Source organism: Calidris pugnax, unplaced genomic scaffold (assembly GCF_001431845.1).
Source record: "Calidris pugnax isolate Ruff unplaced genomic scaffold, ASM143184v1 scaffold289, whole genome shotgun sequence".
Classification (NCBI taxonomy): Eukaryota; Metazoa; Chordata; class Aves; order Charadriiformes; family Scolopacidae; genus Calidris; species Calidris pugnax.
This window is the reverse complement of record NW_015091339.1, coordinates 648,421-661,849: the sequence shown is the minus strand read 5'-3', so window position 1 is coordinate 661,849 and position 13,429 is coordinate 648,421. Positions and strand designations below refer to the sequence as shown.

The 13,429-nt window shown below is 44.4% G+C and overlaps 1 protein-coding gene across 1 annotated transcript in view; it reads left to right on the top strand.

Moving 5' to 3' along the window:
* EXOC4 (exocyst complex component 4) overlaps nucleotides 1–13,429 on the top strand; it is a gene marked incomplete at its 5' end in the record, with an annotated part of 345,671 nt that overhangs the window by 271,878 nt on the left and 60,364 nt on the right. The gene's annotated exons all lie outside the window — the stretch shown is intronic.

Genomic DNA, 13,429 nt, shown 5'->3' with positions numbered 1-13,429 from the left:
TCTCCTGGCTGTCAAGGGTTGCCCCCCCTACCTTTGTGAGATCGTTTCACTTCTCCGTGCTTCAGCTTTCGTTCCTTCCCCCAGGGAATAGTGGGTCTTTTTACATGTCTGGGAAGTGCTAGAGACGTGGTTAGTGTTGCTTCTCTCCTTATCACTGTCATTGGCCTGGTTTCCACGGGGTCACGTTCAGAGGAGGGTTGTGACTGTGCCCCAGAAGCAGAGCTCATCAGAAACAGGGCTTAGCTCTGCTGCTTTCCACCAACACCTCCTCACTGCTGTTAACTCCCCAGGAGACACCTATAGCTCAGCTGACACGGGGTCAAGCTTTTCCTAAGACCAGGGGTTTGGGTCTCACCTCCCTACCCAGACATTCCCCATAGCTGTCCTGCGTCACAGGTTGTCCCTTGGGAGACGGCCATGCATTTCTTAGAGCACTTCATATTGCCCTACGTCCCTGTGATAAAATATTGGGTGTTTTACGGTTATTGAACATCCCCTGTTGTCTAGGGGTTATATGAAATGCAGCTGCCTGGGGTGTGGAAGGAGGCATCTCCAAAGTGGTGGAATTTCCATCCCTGGAGGTATTTAAAAGCTGGGCAGACGTGGTGCTGAGGGACATGGTTCAGTGGTGGTTTTGTCAGTGTTAGGTTGATGGTTGGACTCCATGATCTTAAAGGTCCCTTCCAACCGAGACAATTCTATGACTCTATGAAAGTATGGCATAAAAAAGCCCACACAGCTTGGTGGGATCGCAGCACACATGGGGAGACAGGGAAGATCCACAGCTTCTCTGCAACTTGTCCCATGAATAGGGAGCAGAGTCCTGGGGGAAGGTGCCCACAGAGGAGCAGGCCTGTGGGCAGCCAGATCTTCTGAGCTCTCCTGGGAAATTGGCCTTGAAAATCACCTCAGCCTTTTTATTGGGGGAAATTTTGCTGGTGCTAAACAAAGTCATAGTGTTATATCTCTGTTAAAATAGTGTTATATCTCTGTTAAAATAATTGTCCTTGGACAGCAGAGCATTGCTAGTTGGCTGACAATCCTCTTCCTAGGGCTTATAACTCTACTCTAGAGCAGGACCTTTAAACTCTTTACTGCAGCTGTCCGTGATCATTTTGTTGGGATCCAGAACGATAATTAAGATTATACAATTAGCTATAAATTAAATTTTAGTCTGGAGAAGAGAAGACTGAAGGAAGATCTGATCAATGCCTATAAATGCTTAAAGGGTGGTGTCAAGAAGATGGGGCCAGTCTTTTTTCAGTGGTGTCCAGTGACAGGACAAGAGGTAACAGGCACAAACTTGAATGTAAGAAGTTCCACCTAAAAATGAGGAGGAACTTCTTTCCTGTGAGGGTGGCAGAGGCCTGGAAGAGGCTGCCCAGAGAGGTGGTGGAGTCTCCTTCTCTGGAGACATTCAAAACCTGCCTGGACACGTTCCTGTGGGACCTGCTGTGGGTGGACCTGCTTTGGCAGGGGGTTGGACTAGATGATCTCCAGAGGTCCCTTCCAACCCCATATCATTCTCTGATTCTGTGATTCTGTGACCCAAAATACTACAGGTAGCTTGAATATTCTACTACAGATGGCTTGAATGTACTCAACCTGTACTTTGAGTTCTCTGTACCTGAGTGACAGGAAGAATCGCTGGGCTCTCACAGCGTGTACTTTAGAAGATTATTTAAAAAAATAAAATCAAAGAAAACAAAACCTAATAGAAAAAGCTATCAAAGTTCAGTAGCCAAATGTTTATTTGCAGAACTTTAGCGTCTGGGAGAGTTCTTGAGGCTGAGGAGTTGTGCTCTGACAGTCAAAGTTGTTAGAAATAAAACCATCATTTATAATTTCGGTTCTAGTTGAAACTGAGATTTTTTAATAAATCAATATTTTCCAAACATAAAAGGGCACGAGCGTGACTTTCAGGCTTCTGAGAGGACGTTACATGCAGCAGTGAATAAACATAAAAGAACGAAGTGTAATATTTCACTTGGCAGCGTCCTCCTGACAATAAAAATTCATCTTCCTTTGTAATAACTTTATACCAGTGCGCTAAAATGTCTGTACACAAATGCCAGGGGTATCTGAAACAAGAGGAAAGAAGGAAAATGATAGAGGCTGTTGACCTCATGGTTATAAATGAAACCTGGTGGAGTATATCTCATAAATGGAACATCAATAGCGCTGACTGCAATCTGTATGGGAGAAGTAAGAAGTGATGCCGTGGGGCAGAGGAGGTGGTGTAAGTCAGATGTATTTAGGAATCCAGGAAAGGTACGGTGATATACAGGGGAGTGCAATCCTTTTGGGGAAGAATACAAAGAGCAAACAACAGAGGGGAAATGAGATGAGATGTCTCTTTCCATCCCACCCGGACGGGAGGAGAACAGGGATGCAAATGCTCACGGACTGAGCTGAGGGGAGGAAAAAATTAAAACTACCTATTGTTCTGGAGATTCATACAATGTTAATGCTGAAACGTTCAACTGTCACGCGAGTTACTCTGTTCTTTTCTGTCGTGGTTTGATCATCTGAATTTCTGAGCCTCTCATTGCTGGAAGCCGCAGCATGTTAATGAGCATCAGGGGGAGGAGGGAGGAGAGGAAATAACTGACCGAAAGCAAAGCTAAATAAAGAGGTGTTTTTTCTGCCACGCGCTGAAGCTCACCAAAACTCAGGCTCAGATTGCCGTAAGCACGGCCAGCTTTGTCATTTCAACATCATTAACTTTAAAGAGGTGCCCCCATGAAGCCCAAGCATTCCAGTTCAGTGCCACTGGAGTCCATGTTTCGTCACACGCAAGTCAACGGGCCATTAGTCACCCAGCTCTCTTTTGTGGTCGCTGACTTTGGGCAGGTGTTACATTCCTTTGAGCAGCTCTGTCTTCTGCTTTATTTTTCTCCTTGGACTAGATGCTAAATTGAAGTGTCTAAGAGCCGTAATCCCATTAACTGGTAGCAGTGGTGGGGTTTTATCTTCCATGCTTACCACATGTCGGGCCAATACCTGATGAGAACACAAGTCCTGGCCTTGGTTTGTTTCTTTTTTCTGGTCCCAGCAACTTAAGATTAAATCTCAGTCCCTTTCAGGGAATCACCAAGCGCTTGGTGAGTAACTGGGACCAGAACTTTTGATGCAATGCGAGAAATACCATCATCTCCAAAAAGTTCATAATATGCTGGTGGTGACCCCATATTCCTTCCCTGTAAGAAGTCAGTAGCTTTTCCAGCAAAGCTTCCTTGGCTGCAGTTGGGCAATTTATAGGCATTGGCCTAAATGTTTAGAAACCCCAAGCTGGAGCTGGGCAAATATGGTTATGTTTTGGGAAATCCTAAAAATGGGGACTTTTTGGTTAGGCTGTCAAAAGGCCCCTTCCTAGAGATAAAAATTCAATAACCTTTTGCTGTGGATGTGCCACAATTATCACTCATTTAAAAACAGTCTTGCTAATAGAGTGTTTTATCATGCTGGGCAGTCTCTACATTCTTCATTATTTAGTGTTTGCTAAGCTGATGGCTCTTCCATAGCTCTTCCCTTATCTGCACTCCTTCAGAATTGGATTTTATATTTTCCGAACCAGTCAGATATGACAAAGTCATTTTCTTTCTCTCTTGTCTTTTGAAGGAATACAAACTTCTTTTTAACAATACCCGTTTAAGGATTAAAGTTGGAGGAAGAAGATGAATTAACCGAGGAAGTCAAGTAAATTTTCAATAGGTTATGTATGAAAATGGAAGTAGGGTTTCCTCTCCTCTTCCTCTCCTGCTCCTCTGCCTTCTGGTGTGCAGATCCAGCACACGCTCATCTTTTTCCCCTGCCGGAGCTTCAGCCTTCTGAAGCCCTCTGAATATTTTACAAAGAAGGAATTATTATGCACGACGAAGAAGTTGGGGCAATCTTTACATTTTTAAGATGGTTGCGTGCTGTGTGTAGGTAGGAAGATGAAAGATTAGCCATTAGCTCAGCGAGTTGCAGCCACCCTTTTAAATTCAGCTGATGGCGTCTCCCGTCTTCGTTCACATCCTCGTAGTCAGCAGTTAACAACTGACTGGCTTAAAAGTCGAGTTTGAAATGACTTTCTCAACAGAGCTCACATAAAAGAGGGTCGTCTTTCTCTCCTGCTTTATGGGAAGTAAAGTTTTTGCGTGTGTACCATGTGTCCACGTGTGTTTATAGATCAGTAGACACCCTTGCACTCACCCAAAGGTTTTCTTATATAGATCAGTAGACACCCTTGCACTCACCCGAAGGTTTTTCTTAGTGTATCGTGTTTGCTTTCTGTGTGTGCATTTTTCTTATCCTTAATGAAGAATATTTTTGATATAATTTTAATACCTTAACAGTTTTATCTAGAAAAACAGGACTCCAGCAGTGGTCTCAAGAAAGACATCCGCCCTCCTGTCATTCCTTTCTTCACAAAAAGAAAATCTCTTTAGAAAAGGATCCTGATGCTCCTTATTCAGTCAAAGTAGAGAGGTGCATCAAGGAGCCCACCCCAAGAGGAAGTGTTGGTCAATTAAGGTGGAAATAGAAAAAAAACCCCTTGAGTGTTTTATTGTGGGCTGTTTGTTGGGGTTTTGTGGCACCCCACGTCTGGGATTCATGCAATTGGGTGAGCATCCTACTGTATCTGAAGGTTCTGAAGAGTGAAGGACTCAAAAACATACTGTTTTTTAAAACCAGACCTAAACCAGTCATATCTTTGACAGTTGTGAAAGCTCTTGACTTTCAATATCAGCTCCTCCCTGTCTCCAAGTGGAAGTTGTAACCAGAGCAAAGATTCCGTAAAAAGCAAAGATTCCAAGTCTTTGACACAAACTTGTCTTCAAATAGACATCGGGCTGACCCTGTGTCTGCAGGGGCAGAAACTAGAAGGTGAAGTCTCAGTAATGGAGGAAAAATATGAGTACATATTTGGAATTAATCTCTGCAGCTCAAACCTGCCTACCTATGGGGGAAGAACACCAGCATTAGAGGACACGCAAGGGAGACCTTCTCCGAGGGCTCACTCTTTCACTGGCTCCCCAGTTCAAGGTGGACAGGGAACCACTGGAGAGAGTCCAGCGCAGGCTCTGAAGATGACCAAGGGTCTGGAACATCTCTCTGCTGAGGAAAGGCTGAGAGACCTGGGGCTATGGAGAAGAGAAGACCGTGAGGGGATCTCATCAATGCTGACCAGTATCTAAAGGGCAGGTGGCAAGAGGATGGGGCTGGTCTTTTTTCAGTGGTGCTCAGTGTCAGGACAAAAAGAGCAATGCAACGAAAAGAGGATGGTTCTTCCCTGGAATTGGGTCTGGTTAGGAACACCAGACAGTTTGGTATTTTTGGTCAGGACAAAAAGAGCAATGCAATGAAAAGAGGATGGTTCTTCCCTGGAAGCTGGGTCTTCCCTGGAAGTTTGGTCTTTTAGTGTGTTTTTAAGGTGTTATAGTACGAGGAGATTTGTTTAGGGGCATTGCAGAGTGTGCGAGGACAGAGTTTCATAGAATCTTAGAATCATAGAATGGTTTGGGTTGGAAGGGACCTCAAAGATCATCGAGTTCCAACCCCCCTGCCCTGGGCAGGGACACCTCCCACCAGACCAGGTTGCTCAAGGCCCCATCCAGCCTGGCCTTGAACCCCTCCAGGGATGGGGCAGCCACAACTTCCCTGAGCAACCTGTTCCAGTGTCTCACCACCCTCAGAGTAAAAAATTTCTTCCTGAGATCTAATCTGAATCTGTTTTCTTCCAATTTAAAACCATTTCCCCTTGTCCTATCACTACACCTCCTGGCAAAGAGTCCCTCCCCAGGGAGGTTTGGCCCTTCTGAAGTATCTTAAAGGGCATTCAGCCTCTTAATTTCTTTATCCAAGGTGCTTCCAAAGCAGGTAGTTTCCTCCTGTTCAGGGGTGCTTTCACCCCAAAATCAAAGGGCGACACGTGGAAGATGCTTTCACCGCTTTTGCTGATGGGCAGCACTTCACCCTCCAGACTTGCAGGAGTTGGGGTGAGCTATGACTTCATTCAGAAACAGGCAGGGGAGGGGAAAAAAAATGGTTTGTGCTACAGCTTTTTACCAAATCCTGCAGCTCTCTCTCACTGGCTGGCTCTCACTAATGTTAACAGCAAGCATTTGCATCTCATTTTCCAGCCACGGATCTCAAAATACTTCGGAAAGGTTAGTGAAGGCCATTAGAGGATCAAGACCATCCTGGACCAGTTGGCTCCCGGAGGGTCAGCCTCCCCTTTCCCCTGGCTCCCCGTGCTGAAATGGGCTTTGATGGCTCATGGAGAGCATCCTGCAACACTGGAGAAAGCGATGCCTTTTAAAAGTGATGGCCGAGCCCCTTTATACCACTCTGCCAGAGCAAAGGAGCGATAATTTAGAGTCACTTGAAGGCCCCTTTTCTGCTGGCGGAGTGGTATAAAAAGGGGGCTCGGTACAAATGAAAATCAGGCCTGATGTGGTGGTAAAATTGATGCCTTTCATTCGGCAGTCAGGCCACACAGCGGTGGTGAACTCAGATGGGGCTTTGTGCTTAACCCCCGTGTTTCTAATGAACTGAATTCAGCTCTTAAATGGGGCTATATTTCTCTCAAGTTGGAGCTTATTTTTCCTTTGCTGTCACCGAACTTGTAACACATCTTGCTGTATTGATTGCTCACAGGGAACTTTTTTTTTTTTTTTTTTTTTTTTGGTAGAGATCTATTAATAGAGAACCTTATTTAAAAGCCAGATTAAAGATGATCAACACATGCCTGACCTCCTGCAGGAGAAGGATTTTGTGAATGCTGTCGCTTTGTTATTGCAAGAAGAGTAAATTTCTTTCTGAAACAGAAAAAGCTGCGATTTTTTTTCCAAATGCAAACCATCTGCCATTAACTTAAAAAGATAAATCTGTAGTGCTTGTATTATTTGATGAATATCTGTTGCTTCAATATAACTTAGTCTAAATGACAGCTTTCCATTGTAGCTTCTTAAGCTGTCTCATTTTCCAGTATTTATTTTTTTTTCTCTGTTCCACTAACTGAACAGTTGGTGCTCCTCTACAAATGCTCAAAACGTGAGCAGATCCCCTTCTCAGGTGCTCTGAACCTTCATAATACAATCATCCATAATGTCTTTTTCCATCTCAGCGCTGTGCACTCATGGTCTGAATGGAGATAAGGTGTCCTTGCTTGTATTATTTGATGAATATCTGTTGCTTCAATATAACTTAGTCTAAATGACAGCTTTCCATTGTAGCTTCTTAAGCTGTCTCATTTTCCAGTATTTATTTTTTTTTCTCTGTTCCACTAACTGAACAGTTGGTGCTCCTCTGCAAATGCTCAAAACGTGAGCAGATCCCCTTCTCAGGTGCTCTGAACCTTCATAATACAATCATCCATAATGTCTTTTTCCATCTCATCGCTGTGCACTCATGGTCTGAATGGAGATGAGATGTCCCGGGGTGATCCCCTTCCACCTCTGCCTCGAAGACAGTTTGATCAGGATCGTGTTAATTCAGTTTCTCTCTACAGAGTGTTTTACAGACAAGTCCAAGTTCACCTTGTCCATGCCCTGAGCTTGGCCACAAGTGACATGAATATGGGTAGTCCTGGTATGAGCTCAAGATGTCAAGCCCTGCATCTAGGGGAGAGTGTATTAAATTGACCTGGGAATAGCTGGTTCAAAATGCTGTTTCGTTGAGGTCTAGTTGGTTCAGAGGAGAACCAGAGGAAGCCGAAAGGAAAAAGTCATCTTGGGCATGTTATCTGCATTGCCGTGGCTCATATCCACACAGCTCCCCCTTGTCAATCCCACAGCTCAGCCCGTTCCTGTGCCGACACCTCTGGGATGCTGCAGAGATGACCAGTGTCATCTCCTTGCTGCTACACACCCCACCATTGGCCACAGCAAGCTTGGGGCTGGTATTCAATCAAGGAATGAAATACCTGCCTAAACTCATGAGTTTTCCCAGGTGGAGCTACCATTGAGCAAGGACATACTGTGTCCAGTTTTGGGCCCCTCACAACAAGAAAGACATTGAGGGGCTGGAGCGTGTCCAGAGAAGGGCAAGGGAGCTGGTGAGGGGTCTGGAGCACAAGTCTTGTGAGGAGCTGCTGAGGGAGCTGGGGGTGTTCAGCCTGGAGAAAAGGAGGCTGAGGGGAGACCTTCTCACTCTCTACAACTCCCTGAAAAGAGGGTGTAGCCAGGGGGGTCCATCTCTTCTCCCAAGGAACAGGCAATGACACAAGAGGAAATGGCCTCAAGTTGCGCCAGGGGAGGATCAGGCTGGATATTAGGAAAAATTTCTTCACTGAAAGGGTGAGAAGAGGCTGCCCACTTGGAATGGAAGAGGCTGCCCAGGGCAGTGGTGGAGTCACCATCCCTGGAGGTATTTAAAAGCTGGGCAGACGTGGTGCTGAGAGCCACAGTTTAGTGGTGATTTTGTCAGTGTTGGCTAGATGGTTGGACTTGATGGTCTTTAGGTCCCTTCCAACCATAACAATTCTATGATTTTATGACAGGAGAGTTTTGCCATCCTCAGCCACAGTAAAATGTGGATCTGTCAAATCTAAACCAAACCATCTTGATCACAGAATCATAGAGTCATATAGTTGTCTAGATTGGAAGGGACCTTTCATATCATCAGGTCCAACCATTGACCATCAAGTTAATACAAGCTACAAATGTACTTATATGAAGCTGCTGCTAGCAGGTTGAAGACTCCTAGCTAATATATAGACCCTTTCAGATCATGGAGTCCAACCATCAACTTAATAGAAGCTACAAATGTACTTACACTTATATGAAGCTGCTACTAACAGGTTGAAGACTCCCAGCTAAGAAGCTGCTGCTAGCAGGTTGAAGACTCCTAGCTAATATATAGACCCATGGTTCAGTAGATACATCATGTCACCTGGAGTTACTCCATACTGGATGGCAAAAACCTAGTGGGGGAACAAGAGTCAGAGTGCAGAGACCTTTTAGGTGACATTTGGAGAGGAAATGCTAAGTATCCATCAGTATTCTGACTTAGCAGCAGGGACACCCCCAACTAGACCAGGTAACTAATATATAGAGCCATGGTTCAGTAGATACATCATGTCACCTGGAGTTACTCCATACTGGATGGCAAAAACCTAGTGGGGGAGCAAGTGTCAGAGTGCAGAGACCTTTCAGATGACATTTGGAGAGGAAATGTTAAGTGATCCATCAATATCCTGACTTAGCCATGGTTCAGTAGATACATCATGTCACCTGGAGTTACTCCATACTGGATGGCAAAAACCTAGTGGGGGAGCAAGTGTCAGAGTGCAGAGACCTTTCAGATGACATTTGGAGAGGAAATGTTAAGTGATCCATCAATATCCTGACTTAGCATTTATGAGCCTTTTATCAGTAACACCAAGAGTTTTGGTAAAGCCTGAGCATTAAGAGATTTTTCTGGTTTGTTCTATAACTTTTGTGATAAGATTTCATAGCTCACATACGGGTCTGCTTTGGTGGATCCTAGGGAATGAAACCACAGAGTCATCAGCCAACTAAAAGCTCTTGGTTTCTTGTCAAAGTCATCTCCTAGTGCCTTTTTTTCCCCTTGGATGTCTGCAGTGAAGCTGTTCTTACAGATTAGTGGTTGCTGCTTTCCCCAGCCTTGATGCTTTACATCAAATATTTAATGGTTAGAAAATGAGACGTTGTTTTTCTGACCTGGATGCTCAGCATTTGTCATTCTTTATCCCACAGAATGGGCACACCACCGTGATGCAGTCCCAGTATTGATCTGGTGCCATGGGGTCAGCACTTAGATTACCGTCATGATTACACTAATTACTCTTGTTCCATCTTTCTTTCCTCCCACCCACCAGCCTTAAACGCAGGGGATTGTCATGTAAATAAGTGACCTAATTAGCAGTGCTTTCAAACCGTTTTACAATGAGGATCCCTCATGAGTAATACCAGCAAATCAAGGTTTTTGTGGAAATAACTCCAAAGACCCTGCTGTCCACTCCAGTTGGTTCAATGCATTAAGACCTGTTTATCTCTTCTGAAGAAAATGACTCAGTGATGTCAAAGATTAAAAGCAGTAAGTCCATCTGCTTCTCCTTGGCTTGTTAGAGGTGACAGCTTACTATACTGTGGAAGGGGCAAAATCATTTCCAAAACTAGGTGACCGGACTCAAAAGTGTGGTCAACCGTTGACGTCACTAGTGAGTCACTTTGCCACGGTGCATGGGCTATAGGATGTTGTGATCTAACTAGCATTTATATTTCTATGGGAACTGGGAGAAATGACTCTTAAATAAGCAAGAATTGGGGAGAAAATAGACTATGAGTCTGATGCAAAAGGTAACTGATGTTCCTGCTGACGTTCAGGTCATCTTTTTGCTTGTCTCCTTTCCTTTGAGCGCATTCTGCGTGTTTCCCATTCTACAGCCTACGTTTGAAAACCCTTTGTAGTTCCCATGGATATTCAGATTCACACCTTCTTCTAGATCCTCCAGGACAAGGCTCATTCATTCTCATTTGTCTTCCAGCACAGACCCCACTGCTGCTTTCTCCTCTTGTTTTGCAAACCAATCTATTAAAAACAAACAGCCCCCAAAACCCTTCTGTCTCTAATTGTCAACACTCAAAAAAGGATCTTTAAGGTATCTACTTAACTGTGTTTATTTTCATTACACTTTCTTCACCTTGTCCTTGCGAAGAAGAGGAATTTAGCTCTTGGGCTTGAGACACCGACTGATTTTAGCATTTGTGCTTCTTGCTCTTATAGTGAGTAAAATAAGCTCAGAGGTCTGAGGTCCTTTTAGAAATACATCCTTCTCAGTACATCTTCTACCCAGAGGAATTTTGCAGTGATGTCATTGGGGCATTTATTGGCAAGGTGCAGCTCAATCATAGAATCATGGAATGGTTTGGGTTGGAAAGAACCTTTAAGGGCCATCTAGTCCAACCCTCCTGCCATGAGCAGGGACATCTTCAACTAGATCAGGTTGCTCAGAGCTCCATCCAGCCTGGCCTTGAACACCTCCAGAGATGGGGCAGCCACAGCTTCTCTGGGCAACCTGGGCCAGGCTCTCACCACCCTCACAGCAAAGAATTTCTTCCCTACATGTCATCTCAGTCTCCCCTCTTTCATATTAAAACCCTTTCCCCTCCTCCTGTGGCTTCCCTCCCTATCAAGAGTCCCTCCCCAGCTTTCCTGGAGCCCCTTTAGGCACTAGAAGGGGCTTTAATGTCTCCCTGGAGCCTTCTCTTCTCCAGGCTGACTCCCCCCCAACTCTCTCAGCCTGTCCTCATAGGACATCATGGAGGACCCTGAAGAAATAAAAGAAGTTAAATTTATGCTTGTGTTTGCAAGAGAAGTTATGTGCAATCTCAGATGGTTTGAAGCATCACCCCCTTTTCCTGGCCCAGTTGACCAGTCCCTTCACCAAATGTCTTGATCCCTCAGTTTTTAGTTCAGTGATGCTTTATAAGCATCTCATACCAATCACTGTTTTTTTATTGCTTTTCTGGTTCTGAGGAAACCCTAGGTGCATGTTGGCAGCTTTTTATAGCTTTTTTGTTTGGTTTTTTTCATATTAACCCAAGTGCATGGCCAGCACCCATCTTCCTTATTCTTTTAAACTGTGAAAAAATTAACCATTTCGGTTCCCCTGGGACACATTCTAATTGTGGTGTGGACAATCTGCCATGAAGTCAGCGCATAAATCCATTTCCCTCTGCCTTAGATGCAGTACTGAGGGATATGGTGTAGGGGAGGACTTTGTAGAGTAGGGTAGATGGTTGGACTCAATGATCCCAAGGGTCTCTTCCAACCTGAATGATTCTATGATTCTATGCCTTGATTCACAGATGTGAATTTTTCTGTAATTCTCACAGGTTGCTCGCCGGTGAGTTAATGGCGGAGCCGGCATTCTGGGAGTCAGATACCATAGAAATGTCATTAATTTGGTGATACATACATTGTGTTTATTCCAAATGCTTTGAAGCATTCTTTATTAACAGTTGACCTAAAATCATCTCCATCTTTTCTAAGGACACGCTGCCTTGTGTGGAGCAGCTGGCCTTGAGGCTTTCTGTTTTCCTTCCACTCATTTTTGCTCACTCATTCCCCACTATTGACAATTTTTAAAAGGTCTTCTCCGCCTACTGAAACCAGTGACAAATGGGTAAAGAAATTAGTCGGGGGGTGATTTTTTGGCTCTGTGTAGATTGAAGGAAGTGTCTCCATTGACTTACTTCACTGGAGCTGTGATTTTGTCCTGTCTTTCATGAAAATTAGGAGAAACGCATGGCTGGTGCTTCCAACAGAGAAGGATGGGAAACACCGAACAGGCAAAAAATACTTTCCAGAATTCAAAAGCAGATAAATGGGTTTTAGTAAGCTTCCTAAATCAAGTCGCTTCTGAACTAATAGAATTCAGCCCAAGAAATAATATTTCTCAGAGGGGTAGGGAAGGGGAAAGTTATATTTTAAATTACTGAAAAAAAGAAAAATTTAACACAGAGGAGTTCTTGTAGTTGAGGAGCACTGGAACAGGAAACACGGGACTTTTCAAAGAGATCCTTCCGTATCCAAAATCTTCAACTGTGATGGCTCTCCTGCTCTTAGCTGCACCTGCACGATTTTGCTTCCTTCAGTGAAAAAGCCCTGCTCTTCAGAATTTTGTAAATGAACCAAGAGGTTTGGGGTTTTTTCAAGCCTTTTCCAGACTTGAGTACAAAGTGTTTAAAGGAAAGCGTTGAACAACCAGACCTTCCAGTGGGTTGTTGTACATTGGAGGTAGAACCTTCCACCACACTATTTCCCCTGTCCCTCTAGTCTGTAGACACATCCCCCCCCCTCCTCAGCCCCAATAATCCCTTTCCCGAGGCTGCATATTTGCAAAAAGTACTGGAAAACAAACCACTTTTAGAGGAGTTATTGCCTTTTTAAAAGTGCTAATTTCCTTGCGAAATTTATGCCTGCCAGCAGAGGCAGACGAGGAGCTCCGCAGGCAGCTCTAACGAGACAATTCATTAAGTAGCGAGTGTACACACGCCATAAAAAACATTAATTCACAAAATGAAAAACTAATAGAGTGTTTAGCCTGTTCTTTATCACCAGTGACAGTCTGCGCTCTCCTCATCATTAGTGTTTACTGAACTGATGGGGACTGCAGCCCGGCCCGCTTATCACCACTCATCGCAAATGAGGTCGCGATGGTTTTTTCCAGCACGGCTGCCTTGTCCCCTCTCCCCAACTGGAATTTTAACAGAGAGGCACAGAAGGAAGCTCTCAGTGCCAGCCTTCAGTTTTGTCTTGCTTTTCGTAGAAAGTTATCCTTCCTTCTCAGAATCACAGAATCTTCTAGGTTGGAAGGGACCTTAAAGATCATCTTGTCCAACCGTCAACCTAATTTTGACAAAAATAGACACCCACACAACAAACAAGGAGCATCACCATCACTAAACCATAC